This window comes from Sphaeramia orbicularis, chromosome 4 (genome assembly GCF_902148855.1).
Source record: "Sphaeramia orbicularis chromosome 4, fSphaOr1.1, whole genome shotgun sequence".
NCBI lineage: Eukaryota > Metazoa > Chordata > Actinopteri > Kurtiformes > Apogonidae > Sphaeramia > Sphaeramia orbicularis.
The window spans coordinates 20,845,737-20,861,688 of NC_043960.1; positions in this window are offsets into that span (position 1 = coordinate 20,845,737).

The window sequence follows — 15,952 nt, forward strand, 5'->3', positions numbered from 1 at the left end:
GTTCTTTTATACTTGTGTTCCTACTTTTTTGGTTGAGATTGTACCTGTGGTGTGTAGTAGTAAAGTTAGTTTTAATAAAAGTATGAATGAATGAATTTATAATTTGAAGTAAATTATGTTTTACTGACAGAAACATTTTCAAAACATATGAAAATCACAAAAGTGCATGGATATCACACAAGTTTCACTAGAATCATTCCTGTACCAATTTCATTCAGATCAACCTCAATTCTGCATCTCGGTGGAGATGATACCAAAGAACCAGTACCGGGTACCAGACTCCAGGTCCTTTTTTGTAATGGAACACAAAAAGGCCGAGTTGAGTCAAGTCGAGCCGGTACCACGTAGTGGAAACGCAGCGTAAACCAATCATATGACATGCTTTTTTCATGAAGTATATAAACATTATTTAGCTTTCATTCTTATAGACCCTATCGAAAGAGAAATTCAGGTTCTCAGGAAAATTGCCGCTCATCAATTAATCGTTAATCAATCAACAAGGTTAATCAACTAAGGATTAATGGATTAATTGATCATTTGCATCCCCAGCCCAGGTGTTGTCAAGTTTCACTGTTGCTTCGACAGACAGGTGATATCCACACACTGCTCATGAGGGAGCTATTCAACATGCCTTGTATGATCATTGGCAGAACTCATAACGGGTAGATGTAAATTCTCTGACGACTAGCTCATAAATCCCAAACATAAAGACTGGTTGGAATTTTTTTACCAAGACATCTGGGAATTAGGGTCTGGAAAAAGTATGGAATTTTGAAATTTCAAATGTGTAGGAACCGTGTTCAAATTCTGCCTTATCTCCTAGCATTGTTGTTATTGAACACATAATCACAGTGTTGTTTTTATTTTAATCCTAATATCTGTTCAGGTAAGTTTAGGCAGAAAATAACAACTTTAAGTATGTACAAACTGTACTTCTCACACAGTAAAGAAAAGCAGGAGCATATCTCTTACTGTTTACCACCTATGTATAGCTTTATAGCAAAGTAAGTAGAAAACTTTTGTCAAAAGGTTTGCTTCTGAGGTGAACATGAGGTCATTTTCTTCACTTGGATTGCCTCCTACTGCGTTGGTGAACAAACAGCCAGACCAACCTTGGCCGGTCTAACACCAGGCCTCTTCATAGATTACCTTTCAGATGTAATCGTGTCAAACCAGACTGATCTCTTCAACAAAAGTGTTGAGTTTGAGTTAATATTACAAAGTAGAGCTGAAGTTTCTACATTTATTTGTTTAGTTTTAACAGCCAGTACCTACCTGCAGGGAAGCAGTGTGTTGGGGAGCTTATCGATAAGAGAGCATCCTGTTTCAGCGGAGAATAAATCACTAACACAATGAAAGGTTTTGTTGATGCTGTGGTTTGCGACTTGTACCCTTGAGAAGGCCTCAGACAATCACTAACAGGAGACTAGGACAAAATACACAGTTTGGAGGAATTCCAACTACAGCTTTACCGATACATAAGGAAAATGAACTACAGTACACACAATAGTGTGACCAGATAAAACCTGTACACAGAAAAACTTTGCTCAATACTATCTTGCAGCTTCTACCTACCTTATTGTTACCTATGAAGGAAAAAAAAAAACAAGAAAGCAGTAATTCCCAAAAAAACACAGACAAGGCTTGTCAAAAACATTTTCCTAAACCATCTGCTAATCTTTGATCTTGATTTATGCAGACTTTGTTTTATCTTTAAAAATGATTTGTTTGATTGTAACTGGTTTTGATTGTTCTTTTTTCTTTTGTAAGTTGTTAAAAGTAAAAATCACAAACATCAGTCAATACAAGATGATACGCAATGATAATAAATTAATACACAACAGTAACTATATGACAAAACAGACAAAAAGAAGAAAAAAGGAGAAAGGAATACAGAAAATTCTTATTATTGTTATAAAATATGTATACATATACATTAACACACACATAAGTACAAATGCATATACTGTATGTATACATACACTCATAAACACACACATCTTGTATGCATTTTATTTAATATGTACTCCTGCACACTCAGATATGCACAGTTTATGAAACATATACTGCACATGTGTAAATGTATATTTATTGGTGTCTCTATAAAACAATACATTTAGCTTTTAATTATTACAATACTACAGTTAATATTACAACAATATTATGATTACAACCATATATTACATATTACCACAACCCAATATATTAAGTGTTATTATTAAACAATATTATTTAGTTTTTTAGTCCCTCTGTTCTTTATGGCCTTCCCAGTTTTTCTAGAGCATATGTCCCAGTTCACGATTTTACCCTTTATATGTTAACTGCTCCTGCTCTTATTCCACCAATTCTTTACATTTCTCTACTCATCGGTCAAAATTTCAGTTTCCAGTTTTAGATAGATGTTTGAGAACAGTTTCGTGTAGAATTTCAAGGAGATACATACCCTTCCTAGCACATCCTGTCTTTGTTAATCTGACTGTCATTATTTGCCATCGTGTTCATCGGACTCATTTTAATTTTGTCCTTTTTCCTTATAAAGAAAAAATAAATATTTTGCTGCATGTATATTGACCATGGTGTCATGCAAACCGATATTATATTATATTATATTACAGTCTATTCAGGACATGTAAAGGATAAGATGGCATTCAGTCATGTTATGTTCATCTGTAATTACAGCGGAACATGGTCTCAGTTCGACCCCCTCAGTGTGCAGCAAATTACTTATTGAAGAAGTGTTAGTTCATCAGTAATTTAGTCGTTTGGTTGTATACTTAGACTGGGCACACACTTGATGACTACTGAAGCAGTATTAGATGGTATACAACACACATAATGACTTTTTCCAGTGAATGGAGTTGATTTTATTCAGGGAGGAATGTGCAGATAACAGCTGAGTCACTCAACAACACACATAACGACTGGACATTTTGTATCCAGGATCCATGCCATCTATTTGTGTTTTGTTCAACAAAAATTGTGTCACTTCTTAAAAAAAAAGCTCTACAAATGCAGTATTCTATTTAAAAAAAAAAAAAAATGGCACAGACTGGAGTGATTCACAGTCACAAGTAACACTCATCAAAAAAGAATCATCCCATTCAAAGCCTCCATTATTGTTTCAGCATCTATTATGTTTTGGAAACTTTACTGTATTGGCAGGACGTTAGGGCTCTGGTGCAGTCTCAGACAACAACACACAAATGGTTCAGTCACATGACTTACTCTGTGCACATGTAAAAGGGTTTCTATGTGCTATGGGGGCTACTAGGGCTACCAAAACCACCTATGAATCAATGGTACAGCTCTGGAAAAAAATAAAAGACCACTGCAGTTTCCTGTGAAATCAGTATGTGTGCATGTATGACAGCCATTCCATTCCTGCATCTGTTGAATTCCAACACAAACACACCATATTCTAATGAATAAACACCTGATCCAAGTCTTATTTAAGAAGCAGAAGTATAAAAACCACTACTGTGGCCATCATTATCTTCTTACAATTATGCAAAAACAGTCCTGTTAGTACCACAAAAGTAAATGGAATCAAAAAATAACTATTGAAAACTACTGAACCTCTGCTCTGACAATGTTCCCAAACTCTGAGGACTGTTTTTTCTATCAGGACAATGCTCGTGGCCTCAGCTAGGTCCATAAAGATGTGGATGATGGACCACCAGATGAAGACCCTGTCATGGCCAGCCCAATCTCCAGACCTGAACCCACTTTGAAAATTTCTGGAGGAACATGGATGGTCACAAGCCATTGAACAAAAAAAAGAAAAAAATATTGATTTGATTGATTTTATTTTAATTTTGCGTTATCAAGTAATAGCGGATAAGATAGATTTTTCAGAGTGGGACTGCCAGTACCAGAACCGGGCACCACTGAGGTCCAACTCGTGGGCCCCTGTGGTAGACAGTGTGTCTTGGTCTCGCTCACATCGGTTCTGGTGCAGGAGGTTCCTGGAGGAAGGGTGGGGAAAACTCCTCCACAGGAGGTCCTCCTCCCAGCCTCAGAGTCGAACATGCGTTGCGCAGGAACTAACCCCAGACTGTCTGGTCAGTGGAGGTTTTCCGAAGCGGGTCGCAGAAGCCTGTTATTCTTGGAATATTAACTTGGATCCACACTGGGTCGGGTGCCTGACCCGACTCTGGCTCAGGTAATGACCACATGATCAGCCTGAGTCAGACACGTATGAGTCTGTGCCATCAACCTGCTTAGAACGATCCGGCAGAAATGGTCGAATGTATGAAAACAAAAACTCACATGCAGTTCAAAATGTTCCATCGGCCACTGGCAGGTAAGTGCTTTTGTTTACACACCAAACTATTTTTTCACCCACCATTGGCGCTTGGTGGGTGTTAATTTTACACCCTGCCTCATAGTGTTAGTTTTCATCACCATGGGAGACCGACAAAGACTCACTACTCCCTCTAGTGGTCACATTAATCTGCAGTATTGTGAATATGAACACAGGGTGGTTGAAAAGCAACTAGGCCTTAGAAATTGCTTGTATAATTTTTAGTATCACTGAAGTGACGAAAACATTTTTTAAACAGACAACACTAATGGGGATTTCTTATTTTCTTATTTCTTATTCATGGATTCAGGAGGTTCTCAATGATATCCCAGCCTAGTCTTTCAGAAGGTTGTTCATTCCATCCCTGGACATTTGAGGAAACTGGTTGACGCCACCGGGGCTTATGTTCAAATATGAAGATTTACTTTCATTTTCTCATGTAATAAAGAAATGGATCATTTGTTTCAATAAATCTGGAATATGGAGTTTATTACCAATTTTTACCCCTTGGCTGAGGGGTATTGTAATCAGTTTGTTGTCTGTCTGTCCCTTCAACGACATAATCGCATTATCTGAAGAATGCATTGAGATATCTACACCAAATTTATACTGTGGGTGCATCATGGCATGGAGCAGAAGTCTATTGAAAATAAGTGACCCTGATCCACTTTTTCGAGATCCAAAGGCCTTGTGCAGTTATAATATCTGAGTACTTTGAAATATAAATATGTATGTAATAAGTTTTACACAAAGACAATCTAATCTAAATTATAGGGCAGTAACTTTCAACAGGATCTTACACTATATTTGGCCAAGGGTGATTAAAAGTGCGCAGCATGTTATGTTAATGCCTACTTACTTTTCACCCACCCTGTATATTAAGTGCATATCTCACCATTACTCTGGAATAATTGACATAACTTCAAGAGTCTTTATTCTGAACACTCTGATGATACTTTTGGGTCATATATGAGCATTTTCTATGTAGAAATACAACATCCAGCTCCTTTAAACACCGCACGCAGCGTGACTATATCTGCTGACTGGGCCTGATCAGTCGCTGTATCCAGATTACATTCATAATCATGAACAGTCATCAAGTGTGCTCCCAGTTTTAATGAGATTATGATCTTCTATAGCTGATCCTACCTTACCTGTTGCTCATCATATGGTCACAAACATGATTTTTTTTTTTTTTTTATTACTGTGCAGATCATTGAAAATAGTGCTTTTCTCAGCACATGAAGGTAAATCAATTGGTACAAAAAATGCATTGAAATGGTATTTGATTGGTTATGATTTAAACAATCCCACAAAATCTGACAAAGGCAAAGATGTTAAAGCTCAGTATTTCAGCTGTGACCATCGTTTCAGTGTTTGATTGTGTAACTTGGAACCATAAAAGTATGATGAACAGTTTTTATGGTTATGCGTGGGCACTCACAGATCTTGGTCATGCAAGGGTTATTTTCATAGTTATGATTTGGTCATGCTTTTTTGCCTAAACAGAAGAAATTGCCAATGAAAAAGCAGTTTCCTTGCAACAATTTTGACAAAACAAATTGGTATAAACAGCTTTTTTCAACACATAATTGCTTATTGCATCATTATACAAACACTCTGAAATGATGCCATGTCTAATTCAGAAATGTCACTTAAAAACACAGTTTAACTTTATTGTATGATAGACTTGGCTATTGTAGTCTGCTTTCATTTCAGGGTAATTAAATAGCTAGCTTTTGCTTATTTAATCTGTTTTCATTACAATAAACTACATCAGTTTCTCCTCCTGTTATGCATCAAAAAAAAAAAAAAAAAAGAAATACAGATAAGAACAAAACAGTAGAATTAAGACAAATAAAAATGACAGACTTCTGCTATCCTGCTTTCCAGTCTTGCTAATATGATTTGCATAATTTTGACATCTTCACACAAGATTGGCTACATCTGGGATACAAGGGCCAAGGGGAGAGATGTAATTGGCAAAAACAACCATTTTACTGCTGGAACGCAGTTTACGCCAGTTTATTCTGCACCAAGGAGAAAGATAGAGATGGTGAATGAGAAAAGAGACAGAGGAAAGAACAGAAGAGACAAGGGGAGAGAGAAACATCTGGGGTCTTGTGGAGATTGTGGAGGTTCCCAGCTGTCAGACTTTCCCAGCTGCTCCGGCGACCTTCACTGTGCCAAGCAGAGGACCATGGGATTGGCTCTGCTGCTCCCCAGGTCTAAAGCTAAATATACATACCCTATAATCACTGTTTTGCTTCATACAGCCCTCATTTCTCACTGTCACTGATAGAAGTCAAATGCAGATGATTCTGATTCCCGTCAGGCTCGGCTCTTATCAAGGGGTCTTGTTTTCATCAGACCCTTCATACATACATTTGCAGGAATAGACAAAGCTGTCATTTCATGCATCCAAAGGCTTTTCAAGGATGTACGCTGTCTGCTGTTTGTCAGTCAGACAAAGTGATGCACTGATCAAAGTTATACACTCTAGGTGAAATATTCATAAAGAAACACATTAGGATTACGACTCAGTACTAAAACTAAGAGCCTTTATGTTTTCACTCATCACCATTTGAATGTGGTAACAAACAATATGTAGACCACAAAGTCATTACTGTGGGAAAACGAGCCGCATCTCTGTTATATTGTGGTGTGTCTTGTGTGTTTGCAGTCATAATAAGACTGGGAAATACCAATTAACTCCCAAGGAGTCAGCACATTTGTGCCAAATTTAATCAGAGACTCTAGATGCCAAGAAATATGTCCAGGAAATGCTGCAGAGCCTGCATGTCTTGAAATACTGGGCTAAGTGAACTACCAAAGGGAACTAAAATGAAATGAATTGCTGGGATGACTTCAAAATACCATTTAAACAAGGATTATACATTTTCAAGATGTCTGAAAAACTCCATGTCAATTACACTAGAGGACCATAAGAGTGGTTTTCCAAGGTAGTCAGTGTTTACAGTGTGCATTACGACATTCATTTCACAATTAATGTGAGTGTTGTCTGTCTTTACAGGTCACAGCCTTCATTTAATTTCAGTTCATCATCTGTCATAATCTACTCACAGACTTGTAACTTGTTCAAGAGAGCAAATGTGCAGTAAGAAAGCACACATTCACAATGTTTTATCTGTATTAAATGATGGTGACCAGTGGTGCATTCATGTGCCTATGAGAATCGAAACTTCCACCATGGAAATGACCCCCACTTTAAGGCCACGTCCGCACAAAACCACATCTTTTCCTATCCCGTCTTTTTCTTGGTTGTTTTCAGAAAATTGCCATAAACACAGAGTCATCTCAGGAAATATCTGCATCCCCACAAAACCACTGAAAACAAATGAAAATGTTGTAGTACAAATGCCAGGCCTGTATGTGGCGTTGAAATGCTCTCGCAAAAAACAGAGAAGAAGATGTGGAGCATGTGCATAAAGCTTACTTGGTTTTACTGGGTCTGATCCAACATTTCCTCCTGGTTGCCCCTCTCTGTGGTAAATCCAAGAGCATGTAGTGAATAGTGTTAGCTATGGTTGTTTGTTGCTCATTGTAATGAAAGAGTAGCCGAAGATTTGGATTCAGTATTTCCAATAAGCTCAATAGCTGTTGTAACAGCTGGGGCAATGACATCATCGTTTTAGAAAAGATGTGGTTTGGTTGTACAGATGAAGATGCAAAAATGTATCCACTCTGGGACCCGGTTTCAAAAAGTTGCAGTTTCAGTGACTGAAAATGCTGGTTTCGTGTGGACGAAAGGCAAAACTTTTGCGGATACGACCGAAACCATCTTCATATGGACAGGGCCGAAATGATTCAGGACTGCAATTTGCGTAAGTTACTATAGGTGCTAACGTGCATTTTTCCAGCACAAGCACTGAATTGTCAGGCATATTCATCACTTGAAATTTTAAGTTTTTACATTCAGAGGCTCTTTCCCCAAATTTAGGGTCAGGACCCAAAATGGCTTGTGCACTTGTTTTTATTGAATAACCTGCAGAGTGAAATACATAACAATGTTATCGTCTGTGAATTCAATTTTGTTCCATTTTCTTTTTTTCTAGAATGATCTGTTCATGTCACATGCTGTGTGCAGGGCTGTCTCATCTCACAAACCTGGACTGGAAAATATGATTGCTGGATGAAGTAACATTGTATTATTCAAAAATGAAGATATAAAGAAACCCGTTCCTTTCTCCAAGCTATCTGAAAAGGAGAGCAGACGACTGAACCTGGTACCTGGGAAAGTACCTTGAAAGACTTTTATTTGTCCAAAGAAGACAGTGAAGAGACAGTTTTTTCAGCAGAAAAGTAAGTCATGTAGTCCTGTTAGTTGGTTTTATTAGGTTATATGTATCACAGTTAGAGGTAACTGCTGTTTTGCTTGCTATGCTATATATTGTAGGAGTGCCTGTAATGTAAATGAGACAACAAAGCACAGTAATTAGATGTGGCTTTGATGGAATCAGTGAAAATGTCAGTGTTATGGCATTTCAAACTACAGAGTGTATCAAAAAAAACTATACATTTTGAAAAATTACCCCCAGTTCCGCATTTGACAATTTTTGGAATTTTCTTTTATGGATGTTGGTAGGCAGGGGATTGGTGGATATTTGTCCAAATTTACAGACCCAGGTTTTCATGCATGAGTGAGCAGGGGCAAATTAGCCTAACCCTAGCCCTAACCCTAACTTGGCCTGTCCTCAGTCACATTTTCAGACCTAAACTTGTTGAATTAACTTTGAAAGCAGGAACAACTGCCATGGGTAAAGAAATGAAATTGACACGGTGGCCAAAGTGTTAATGCTGTTACCTGGCAATTTTGTGGAAAACAAGATGGATACCCATTGTCCCCTCCCATGACCTTTGATTGGATTTAAATCCCACCGCTACTTCACTCTAAAGGTGGATTGCGCAATTTGCCGCTGCTCACTTATGCACGAAAACCTGGATCTGTAAATTTGGACAAATATCCACCAATCCCCTACCTACTGACATCCATAAAAGAAAATTCCAAAAAATTATCAAATGCAGAACTGGGGGTACTTTTTCAAAATGTATATATTTTTTAATACTTCAAGTAAAGTCTTGAAGGTTTTAGTCCTCAAAATGGTCAATTTCTTTTTTGGGTCTGTAGCTAAACAAGTCTGGAGACATCTGACCAACAAACATTCTACCAAATTTACACAGTAGTTTGTACATGGTAAAGGTTTGACGACCTTGACTATGAGAGATATAACATGAAAGATAAATCAGCAGGCAGATTTGCGTGTTTATCTGTTTGCATGAGCATCTGTGTCATTATTTCCAAGCACACCATCATGTGTATCATCAATGTATGGGGATGTCATGGGGAATACAAACATATAGAGCTAGCATGGGGGTGGGGGGGTCAGCTGGGTAAAAGGCACCCAGTGGGACAAGCTGACACAGATGGAGCCTAAGACCCACTAAACAACACTCCATGTCAGCTGCACTGCTCAAGAGAGCCCCTGGGATCCACCGGGCCTTTGGCAGACAGAAGCACTCTGTGTTTTAGTCAGCAATTAGTTTAATGGAGCAAAATCTAAAATCACTTCAAACCAACACTGCCATGAAAAGAAATGACAAGGGTAATGGCTTTTAGACATTACTCAGGTTATGTTGTTTACATAAATAGAGAGAGACAAGTTGGCCTCTTCAGATCTCTGAGGTGTCAGCGATTTTGAGATACTGTAGGTGGTAGCAAGACGATTGGAACAGAGAAGTCAGCACTAGCAATAATGGTGATGTCTTCTGTTTTCTTTTTTTTCAACAATAATGCAGTTGTGTCACAATGTGATGAAAAATGTATTTATTTTGTGAAACCGATTTAAATACACTTAAGTAAATATTTTATTCCTACCATTTTTTTTTTCCCTAGCAGTGCTAAGTTTATCATCCAGCCCACTATTCATGCCACTCTTCTGAGACAGACCCCACTTCTCTGGGCAATTTTTGTCAATCTGTCTCTTTACATGTCTGTTTGCTTCACCCTCTCACCATAAGCCAGTGTTTCCCAACCTTTTTGAGCTGCGGCACAAATTTTACTTGGCACACCACCAAACAAAAATGTCACAAAAAGTCTATTTACTGAAATATAATACAAATCAAGTCTCAATTTACTTTCTCAGTGTGAAACCTGGGCCTGTTTAGTTGAACACAAAGCTGTTATTGTTGTAGGAACTGAAAAAATATATGGGGCGTTTGGAACGAGAAAGCTGAAAGGGGTACGTTAGCGACCCCTCCGATGGAACCCTGGCTTCTGGATTGAGATCCTTATAGCAAAGGCATATGCCCCCCGCCCAAACCCGATCCGCGGGTCCACATATTACTTCTGTGGGGGAGTTTATCAACAGAACGCACTGCATCGGGGCCGGTTCATTTTCATTTTCACTTTGCAAAGGGTAACCATTGTTGTAGAGTGGATCACTGGCGCGTGCAGTTTTACGTATCTGTACCACACCACTCGCTTAGAGTACCAATCAGGTAAAATTGGATAATATTCCACGGCACACTGGTTGGGAAACCATAGGCAACATTTTTGAAAGTCTACACCTTTAAATGTCCATGAAAATACAGGAGCAAGCGCATAATTAGGTCCTATTACTATGGTTTCACGGAAGAAAGCTGCAGACAAGTTCCAAGTGAGAACAAGGACCGAGAAAGCGTAAGTGCATGCAAGCATTTGTGGTATTTATACTTGTGTTGTAGTGCTTAGCCTTGGACAAAGAAGTCTCATGATTATATTTCCAAACCAGTTAACATTACAGTAATGTCATGAAATGATCTGATTTATCTGATGAAGTTCATTCATTCATTTTCTGAACCCGCTTTATCCTCACTAGGGTCACAGGGGTCGCTTGGAGCCTATCCCAGCTACATAGGGGCGAAGGCGGGGTACACCCTGGACATGTCGCCAGTTCATCACAGGGCTGAACATATAGAGACAAACAATCACTCTCACATTCACACCTATGGGCAATTTAGATTAACCAATTAACCTATTAGTGCATGTCTTTGGATGGTGGGAGGAAGCCGGAGTACCCGGAGAGAACCCACGCAGACACGGGGAGAACATGCAAACTCCACACAGAAAGGTCCCACCCCCCGTCGACTGGTGTTGGAATTGAACCCAGGACCCTCTTGCTGTGAGGCACGAGTGCTAACCACTGCACCACCGTGTTGCTCTCTGATGAAGTTATGACTGTGATTTGTGATTTAAAATGCACAGCAACATGTAAATTTTGATGATTACCGAGACAGCAGCCATGTAAAACTCTATAGTCACTTTGGAAGAAATAGAAATCCTAGTTAGCTAACATTAGCAATCATCCTCTGTACAAAAGGTCTTCACAAACTGCTTCACCTCTCACCCAAAGAGATTTAGTGAACATTGCCTGCTATTTGCCACCTGGCAAGGTGCTGTGTCATTTACTCCCCATATATTGAGGGATTTGTGACAGATTGAGGTGATGAGTGACATGGTTACAAATTATTATTCCTCAGTTGCATTTTTGCTTGTGATGAACAATGTCAATATGAGCAGGCTGTCATGCCCTTAGCAAGTATCTGGTGTGGTTTTGGTTTAGACCTGTTCTCTACCCCTCAAAGTCTTGGTCTTATCTCAGCACCAGTACACCCTGGTCTTGGCCATGGCTTGGTATCTACAATACAGCAATGAGATCAAGTCTTCAATTTTGGTGTCTTGAAAGAATGAGGGTGTTTTCACACTGCGTACCCAAATCTGTATCTGAGTACGCTGGACCCCAAAGTCTGCTTAATTTTATCACTGTTAACGCAAATGTTCCGTGCTCGAGTACTATACCTGAGTCCGGCTGAGAAGGTAGTCCTGGGTACGGACTGTGTGGACTCCAGCATGGTACATTGCAGTGTGAAAGTGATCAATGCCCGGGACCGAAAGTGACTTAAGCACCACGAGACCAGAGACGGCGCCCCTGTTGTCTCGGATCCGCGCAGCAGGGACTTGCCTTATCGATCGAACCACTCGGGACAACGAAGGTCGCTCTTCTTCACTTTGCCTCAAACGTGCTAACAGATAGAAAAGTGTTGCCTGTATTGCCGCCATTGTAGACAAATGAACAGATCAGTCACTCGGTTGATGATGTAAGGGTGTGTCTTTTGACTTCAGTGTTTGTTAGATAGCAACAGAATTCCTTCCACAGTGCCGCCTACTGTTTCAGCCCTGTAACACCCACACGTACTTGGGCAAGAGCTACGGTACGTGCCTGTGAATGCATCTGCGGGAAAGGTGTGAACGTATCCAGGTATGATCCGGACCCAGATACCCAGTGTGAAAACACCCTGACAGTTACCAAACTTGGCTTTGGATTTAAAGAAATCATACTATCAACATCATAGGATTAGGCGTCTTTATGAAATTGAACTCGTCATTTTTGCAGTATGAGCACCACAGTGGCTTTATTGTAGATGATATTAGTAGGCTTGTAGTCACTCATTTTAATGTGCTGGTACAGGTATAAACAGTGGATTGGTGTGGGACAACTCTGGACAAGTGGGCTTTGAGATGATATCCACGCTGAGATTAAAAGGTACATTTTATTCAGCAATATTTATAAAATGCTGGCTCCAGTTCATCAACTTTTCAGGCTATTCCAAACTAAGAAAAGAAAAAAAAAATTTTTCTTCAAAATTATTCATACTGGTAGCAGTACATGTTTAAAACATATTAATTAACCAAATAAATAACCAGTCTGCATAGATTTGAGTCAGCTCATTCTTTAGAAAAAATAAAACCAAACCAAAGAGAAAAAAAACATCAATTCATTATCCAGTGATGATGAAATTGTCCTTTTCCTCAGTTGACAAAGGTTTATATTTATTTATTTAGGTTTTTATTTTCAACTTTACACAGTAAAGAAAGAGAAACAATTCATGTCATTCCATTGGGACTGTTTGATGTTGTTTTTGTGGAATGAAAAGTCTGAAAAAGCAGCACTTTTTTGCAACGTATTAATTTCTCTTAATGAAAGTACTCATGACAGATGCACCACTTCAGAAAAACATATTAACATTATAGTTATTTACGCCTCAAAAAATAAAGAAATAAAAGTTTATAAAGCCCTTAACCACTACAACTGGATATTTCATCTTTTACATAGATGTTCAGTGGTACAAGTATGTATTATTGTGCAAATTATATGTTCTGAGTTAAATTTTACCTGCCACAGTCTTAATAAGGTTAATTAAAAAACATGTTATGTGTTAAGGTAAGTAAATTTTAGCCAACAAGACAGTTCCTGCTACAGTCCCAGTTTGTTATCTTTGTCTTCAGCATCTGTGCAGCAACAGACATCACACAATTTCATTTCAATTAATTGACTATTTTGAAGTGGAGCGACGAGAGTTTTCTATCACCATATTGTCAGGAAGCAGCTGCCAGCTGCATCGTAAGCCCATAATGCAATCAGCTACTGTGTGGAGGTTTTCCGATTCCCATTGTGTTAGGCATTGCTTAGACTTCTAATATGCTTTGATGGTCAAAACATGCATCAATTGTCTCAGATGGCATGATGCGCCCATAATTCATCATGCACTTAATCTACAGACTCCATTCATTATTGTGCTGTTTTTATAGGCAATATGTAAATCCTTGCTTTGAAAATGCGTTAGGTCTGTCGAGTGTTATGGCCTTTTCAGACACACTCCTGTTGGCATTGTGTTCACCTCTGCACTGTGCACCTGGAGTTTTGTAAACTTTCTCTCCCTAAAATCCAGTGTGTGTCTCTGAGATTTGCCCACCACATTTTACACTTACCCCCAAATGTGTTTGTTTTTGTGATGCAACATTTTATATTAAAGGAGTGATATGTTGCTTTTTTTAAAAAAATGGAATTATACATTTTAAAACATTTCTCTGTGGTCTACATAAACTGTAAATACTCTGCTAACGTCTGAATTCTTCATTAATTCAACTCCACAGGTCCATCTTCAACCCTATTTCTGAGTAATGACACCAGAAAGGTTGTTTTGAGTGCTGGCCCTTTAAATGCACATGACCCCACCCCCTCCAGGTTGTTGGCTGTTCTGCTCTGTCCCATTCAACCAGCAACTGAACATTTTAGGTAATCGGCTCGAAGTTTGGACATATTTTCAGTTTTTACAACAACCGCTGCTGCTGACAAACAATTATGTCGTACTCGGACAAATGTTCGTTGGAAGTCTTGACCTTATATGTGCAAATGTCATAACGTAACTAGTTATAAAACATAACGAATTAAGAAGGGATTAAAACGGATTGTAGAAATCCACTCGATTTTTGCCAGAATGAATATAAAGATAGTTTTGCAGCACCTGGAGGGTTCAAATTCAACCTTTTGGAACTATTAGGGTCCAAATGCATAAATAAATGAATGAAAGACTAATAAAAGTGGGTTTAGCAAAATATGAGCCCTTTAACATATGGGTGCTTCTATAAAACTGGTCCCTAAAAACAGGATATGGGGGCTAAAACTTTAAACCAGATGTAGACTAAAGCACTTTGGGTCTATTTTAAAAAATAAATATTTACTGAGATAAAAGAGAAACTGTTTTTCAGATAAAACACATTTTAGGTTATTGTTTTACACAAAATCTTCAACCCTATTTCTGAGTAATGACACCAGAAAGGTTGTTTTGAGCGCTGGCTCTTTAAATGCATGAGCCACTTCAAGCCCCACCCCCTCCAGGTTGTTGACCGTGCTTTCTGCCCCGTTCAGCCACTTGTGTTTGTTAGTACAACCAACAACTGAACATTTTAGGTAATCGGCTTGAAGTTTGGACATATTTTCAGTATGGACTACAACCGCTGCTGCTGACAAACAGTTACGTCGTACTCGGAGAAATGTTCGTCGGAAGTCTTGACCTTATATGTGCAAATGTCATGACGTAACTAGTTATAAAACGTAACAAATTAAGAAGGAATTAAAACAGGTTGTAGAAATCCACTCGATTTTTGCCCAAATGAATATAAAGATAGTTTTGCAGCACCTGGAGGGTTCAAATTCAAACTTTATGAACTATTAGGGTCTAAATACACACCAAAAACTAATAAAAGTGGGTTTAGCAAAATATGAGCCCATTAAAACTATATACAGTACAGGCCAAAAGTTTGGACACACCTTCTCATTCTTTGCATTTTCTTTATTTTCATGACTGTTTTCATTGTAGATTCTCACTGAAGGCATCAAAACTATGAATGAACACATGTGGAATTATGTACTTAACAAAAAAATGTGAAATAACTGAAAACATCTCTTATATTCTAGTTTCTTCAAAGTAGCCACCCTTAGCTCTGATGACTGCTTTGCACACTCTTGGCATTCTCTTGATGAGCTTCAAGAGGTAGTCACCTGAAATGGTTTCCTAACAGTCTTGAAGAAGTTCCCAGAGATGCTTAGCACTTGTTGGCCCTTTTGCCTTCACTCTGCAGTCCAGCTCACCCCAAACCATCTCGATTGGGTTCAGGTCCGGTGACTGTGGAGGCCAGGTCATCTGGCGCAGCACTCCATCACTCTCCTTCTTGGTCAAATATCCCTCACACAGCCTGGAGGTGTGTTTGGGGTCATTGTCCTGTTGAAACATAAATGATGGTCCAAC